The sequence below is a fragment of the Somniosus microcephalus genome, chromosome 11 (assembly GCF_052327205.1).
Source record: "Somniosus microcephalus isolate GS21.2 chromosome 11, FLI_Smic_1.0, whole genome shotgun sequence".
Taxonomy (NCBI): Eukaryota; Metazoa; Chordata; class Chondrichthyes; order Squaliformes; family Somniosidae; genus Somniosus; species Somniosus microcephalus.
The window spans coordinates 225,430,406-225,436,632 of record NC_140997.1 but is presented as its reverse complement, the minus strand read 5'-3'; the positions used below and the strand labels follow the sequence as shown (position 1 = coordinate 225,436,632).

General features: G+C 53.9%; 1 protein-coding gene across 2 annotated transcripts in view; it reads left to right on the top strand.

Annotated features, from left to right (window-relative positions):
• Positions 1–5,344: 5,344 nt before the first annotated feature.
• Positions 5,345–6,227, top strand: part of arih2 (ariadne homolog 2 (Drosophila)) — a 98,093-nt gene continuing 97,210 nt past the window's right edge. For both annotated transcript variants that reach the window (XM_086002050.1, XM_086002051.1), the window contains exon 1: positions 5,345–5,552. The gene's annotated coding sequence lies outside the window, so the exon portion shown is untranslated. The remainder of the gene's footprint in view (positions 5,553–6,227) is intronic.

Below are 6,227 nucleotides of genomic sequence, written 5' to 3'. Positions count from 1 at the left end.
GCAGCTGTTGTGATTCCCTGGAGCAACTGTGCAGCAGGACTGAATACGACTGAGAATGCCGCAGAGGCACGTAAAACAATCCACAGCACTCAGCTTTGCATCTCTTATTGTGATATTGGGTTAGTGCTAAGATTGACCAGATGCAGTCTGTTGCATGCCTTTGGTCTTTTTTAACCTAATGGCTGACCCATCACACGCTGTAGATTGGCTTCGCAATTTGCCAGTATAGTACAGTAACTGGAAAATAAAGTTCACAAATAACTTTTGTTTTTGCTCTTAGTCTGCTGAAGTTGCCGGTGTCATATTGCTGCAGGTTCACACTGGATTGTACTGCTTCAGGCTGCAATGCTCCAGAGTGACATTGGGCTGCTTTCTTTGTTGCAGCCTGCCATGAGCTGCCTTACTCCAGGCCGACACGATGCTGCATTACAGTATTCCAGGCTAACATTGAAAAGCTTTGACAAGACTGGCATTGAATTCTACTATAATCTTCTATGTGACAGTAGGATGCATTGTACTGCTCTAAGCTGACACCAGGATGTATACATTACTCAAGGCTGAAACGTGGCTGCATTGCATTTTTCCAGGCTACATGCATTGTTCTGAGGTGATACTGCTTTGGCTGGCACTAGGCCGCAAGGCTTTCATTCCTCTGGGCTGATAATGGGCTGCATGCATTGCTGTAGGCTGGCATGAGGCTGCATGTATTGCTCCGGGTTGACACTGGGTTGCATGCATCGTTCTGGGCTGACATGGAGCCGCATGCATTATTCAGGGCTGACACCAATCTGCTTGCATCACTCTGGGCTGACATGGGGCTGCATGCATCACTCTGGTGATACTCAACTGCATGCATTGCTGTAGTCTGGCATGGGGTTGCATGTATTGCTCTGGGTTGACAATAGGTTGTACACATTGCTCCAGGTTGACGTGGAGCTGCATGTATTGCTTTGGGCTGATACAGGGCTGCATGCATTGCTTCAGGCCGACTTGGGGCTGCAAGCATCACCAGGGCTGACATGGGGCTGCGTGCATCGCTCTGAGCTGACACTGGGCTGCATATACTGCTCTGGGCTGACACTGGTCTGCATGCATCGCTTCAGGCTGACATGGGGCTGCATGCATCGCTTGTGGCTGACACTGGGCTGCATGCATCGTTTCAGGCTGACATAGTGCTGCATGCATCGCTCAGGGCTGACACTGAGCTGCAAGCATTGCCCTAAGCTGGCATGGGGATGCATGCATTGCTCCGGGCTGACACTGGGCTGCAAGCATCACTCTCGACTGACTTGGGGCTGCAGCATCGCTCTGGGCTGACCTGGGGCTGCATGCACTGCTCCGGGCTACCTTGGTTCTGCATGCATCACTGCGGGCTGAGACTGGGCTGCAAGCATCACTCTGGACTGACTTGGGGCTGCAGCATCACTCTTGGCTGACCTGGGGCTGCATGCACTGCTCCGGGCTACCTTGGTTCTGCATGCATAACTGCAGCCTGACCTGGGGCTGCATGCATTACTCTGGACTGACCTGGGGCTGCATGCATCACTCTGAACTGACTTGCAGCTATATGCATCGCTGTGCCGACTTGGGGCTGCATGTATCACTCCGGGCTGACACAGGGTGCATGCCTCGCTCGGGCTGACACTGGGCGGCATGCATTATTCTGGGATGACAAGGGGCTGTATGCATCGCTCTGCGCGACTTGGGGCTGCATGCATCACTCCAGGCTGACACAGGGCTGCATGCATGGCTCTGGACTGACTTGGTGCTGCATGCATGGCTCTGTGCTGACACTGGGCTGCTTGCATAGCTCCGGGCTGACACTGGGCTGCATGTTTCACCCTAGGCTGACACGGGGCTTCATGCACCACTCGGGGCTGATACTGGGCTGCATGTATCGCTCTGGACTAACTTGGTGCTGCATGCATCTCTCCAGGCTGACTTGATGCTGCAAGCATCGCTCTGAACTGATTTAGGGCTGTATGCACTGCTCTCGAATGACTTGGAGCTGCATGCATTGCTGTGGAAGGAATTGGGGCTGCATGCATCACTCTAGATTGACTTGATGCTGCATGCATCGCCATGGGCTGACTTGGGGTTGCATGCACTGCCCTGGACTGACTTGGGGCTGCACGGATCGCTCCAGACTGATTTGGGGCTGCATGCATCACCCTGGACTGAATTGGGGCTGCATGCATTGCTCTGGACTGACTTGGGGCTGCATGCATAGTTCTGGACTGACTTGGTAATGCATGCATCACCCTCGAATGAATTGGGGCTGCATGCATTGCTCTAGACTGAATTAGGGCTGCATGCATCTCTCTGGACTGACTTTTTTTATTCACTCATGGGATGTGGGCGTTGCTGGCAAGGCCAGCATTTATTGCCCATCCCTAATTGCCCTTGAGAAGGTGGTGGTGAATTGCCTTCTTAAACCGCTGCAGTCCGTGTGGTGAAGGTACACCCACAGTGCTGTTAGGGAGTTCCAGGATTTTGACCCAACGACGATGAAGGATCGGCGATATACTTCAAAGTCAGGATGGTGTGTGACTTGGAGGGGAACTTGGATTTGGTGGTGTTCCCCTGTGCCTGCTGCCCTTATCCTTCTAGGTGGAAGAGGTCGTGGGATTGGGAGGGGCTGCCGAAGAAGCCTTGGCGAGTTGCTGCAGTGCATCTTGTAGATGGTACACACTGTAGCCATGGTACGCCGGTGGTGGAGGGAGTGAATGTTTAAGGTGGTGGATGGGGTGCCGATCAAGCGGGCTGCTTTGTCCTGGATGGTGTTGAGCTTCTTGAGTGTTGTGGAGCTGCACTCATCCAGGCAAGTGGAGAGTATTCCATTACACTTCTTACTTGTGCCTTGTAGATGTTGGAAAGGCTTTGGGGAGTCAGGAGGTGAGACACTTGCTGCAGAATACCCAGCCTCTGACCTGTTCTTGTAGCCACAGTATTTATGTAACTGGTCCAGTTAGGTTTCTGGTCAATGGTGACCCCCCAAGATGTTGATGGTGGGGGATTTGGCGATGGTAATGCCATTGAATGTCAATGGGCGATGGTTAGACTCTTGCTTGTTGGAGATAGTCATTGCCTGGCACTTCTGTGGTCCGAATGTTACCTGCCACTTATCAACCCAAGCCTGAACATTGTTCAGGACTTGTTGCATGCAGGCATGGACTGCTTCATTATCTGAGGAGTTGTGAATGGCACTGAACACTGTGCAGTTATCAGCGAACATCCCCATTTTCGACCTTATATTGGAGGGATGTTCATTGATGAAGCAGCTGAAGATGGTTGGACCTAGTACATTGCCCTGAGGAACTCCTGCAGCGATGTCCTGGGGCTGCATGCATCGCCCCGGACTGACTTGGGGTTGCACGCATCGCTCAAGACTGACTTGGTTTTGCATGCATTACTCTGGACTGGTTTGGGGCTGCATGCATCGCCCTGAACTGACTTGGGGCTGCATGCATCGCTTCAGGCTGAATTGGTGCTGCATGCATCACGCCAGACTGACTTGGTTTTGCATGCATTACTCTGGACTGGTTTGGGGCTACAGGCATTGCTCTGGACTGAACTGGGGCTGCATGCATCGCTCCGGACGGACTTGGGGCTGCATGCATCACTCTAGACTGACTTGGTGCTGCATGCATTGCTCCGGACTGACTTGGGGCTGCATGCATCACACTGGACTGACGTAAGGCTGCATGGATCACTCCGGACTGACCTGGGGCTGCATGCTTTGCTCTGGATTGACTTGGAGCTGCACGCATCACTCTGAATTGACTTGGGGATGCACGCATTGCCCTGGACTGACTTGGGGCTGCACGGATCGCCCCAGACTGACTTGGGGCTGCATGCACCACCCCAGACTGACTTGGGCCTGCATGCTTTGCTCTGGACTGACTTGGGAATGCATGCATTACTCTGGATTGACCTGGGGCTGCATGCATCACTCCAGACTGATTTGGTGCTGCATGCATCACTCTGGACTGACTTAGGGCTGCATGTATTGCTCTGGACTGACTTGGAGCCGCATGCTTCGCTCTGGACTCACTTGGGGCTGCATGCTTCGCTCTGGACTAACTTGGGGCTGCATGCTTCGCTCTGGACTAACTTGGGGCTGCATGCTTCGCTCTGGACTAACTTGGGGCTGCATGCATCACCCCATACTGACGTAAGGCTGCATGCATTGCTCCGGACTAACTTGGGGCTGCATGCATTACTCTGGACTGACGTGGGGCTGCATGCATCACAGCAGACTCACAAGGTGCTCCAAGCATCTCTCCGGACTGACTTGGGGTTGCATGCATCACTGCAGACTCACAAGGTGCTCCATGTATCTCTCCGGACTGACTGCATCACCCCGGACTGCAGGCATTACTCGGGACTGACTTGGGGCTGCATTCATTACTCCAGACTGACTTGGGGCTGCATGCATTACTCCAGACTGACTTGGGGCTGCATGCATCACAACAGACTCACAAGGCGCTCCATGCATCTCTCCGGACTGCAGGCATTACTCGGGACTGACTTGGGGCTGCATGCATCACCCCATACTGACTTAAGGCTGCATGCATTACTCCAGATTCACAAGGTGCTCCATGCATCTCTCTGGACTGACTTGGGGCTGCATGCATCACTCAGGACTGACTTGGGGCTGCATGCATCATTCCGGACTGACTTGGGGCTGCAGGCATTACTCGGGACTGACTTGGGGCGGCATGCATTACTCGGGACTGACTTGGGGCTGCATGCATCACTCCGGACTGACTTGGGGCTGCATGCATCACTCCGGACTGACTTGGGGCTGCATGCATCACTCGGGACTGACTTGGGGCTGCATGCATCACTCGGGACTGACTTGGGGCTGCATGCATCACTCCGGACTGACTTGGGGCTGCATGCATCACTCCGGACTGACTTGGGGCTGCATGAATTACTCGGGACTGACTTGGGGCTGCATGCATCACTCCGGACTGACTTGGGGCTGCATGCATCACTCCGGACTGACTTGGGGCTGCATGCATCACTCCGGACTGACTTGGGGCTGCATGCATCACTCGGGACTGATTTGGGGCTGCATGCATCACTCCGGACTGACTTGGGGCTGCATGCATCACTCGGGACTGACTTGGGGCTGCATGCATCACTCCGGACTGACTTGGGGCTGCATGCATCACTCCGGACTGACTTGGGGCTGCATGCATCACTCCGGACTGACTTGGGGCTGCATGCATCACTCCGGACTGACTTGGGGCTGCATGCATCACTCCGGACTGACTTGGGCTGCATGCATTACTCCGGACTGATTTGGGGCTGCAGGCAGAGCTTCCTGGTTCCGGAAGTGACGGAGGCGGGCCTGCCAGTTCCGCTGGCGCTGCGTTTCCAGCGCGGCCGCAAGAGGAGCGCGAGCCCCCCGGGCAACAGCGGCGGGAGGAGCGGCGGGAGAGGGAGAGCCCCCGGACCCACACCGCCAGCCCCGGCCCATGGGAGTTCGAGCTTCCGACCCCTGCACCGACAGCAGCCCCAGCCCTGCGGGCCCACCCAGCCGGGTAAGTGCGGGCAGCCCGAGCTTGGGCCTCGGCGGCACAGAGAGGGAGAGGCAGCGAGCGAGCGAGCTCTCCCCACCCCGGGTTAGAGCAGCGAGTCGGCGCGGGGCGGGGGGAGCCGGCAGTGAATGGGAGAGGGAGCTGGGGGGAGGGGGGTTGGTAATTGCTAATAACCAGCATTAACTAGAGCAACAAAGAGCACCAGCAACGTTAGTAACCAGCATCAACCACAGTAGTAAACGGTTCCAGCATTAACTAGACCAGCAACATCATTAGTAACTCGAGTAATGGGCACCAGCAGCGTTAATAACCAAAATTAACTCGAGTAATCGTGTCAGTAGTGTTAATAACTGATACAACAGCATTAATAACCAGCATTAACTAGAGTAATAGGCACCAGCAACATTAGTAACCAGCATTACCTAGAGTAATAGGCACCAGCAGCATTAATAACCATTAACTAGAATAGTAAACGGTTCCAGCATGTACTAGATCAATAACATCATTATTACCTCGAGTAATGGGCACCAGCAGCATTAATAACCAAATTAACTCGAGTAATAGTGTCAGTAGTGTTAATAACTGATACAACAGCATTTATAACCAACATTAACTAGAGTAATAGGCACTAGCAGCATTAATAACCATTAACTAGAGTAGTAAATGATTCCAGCATTA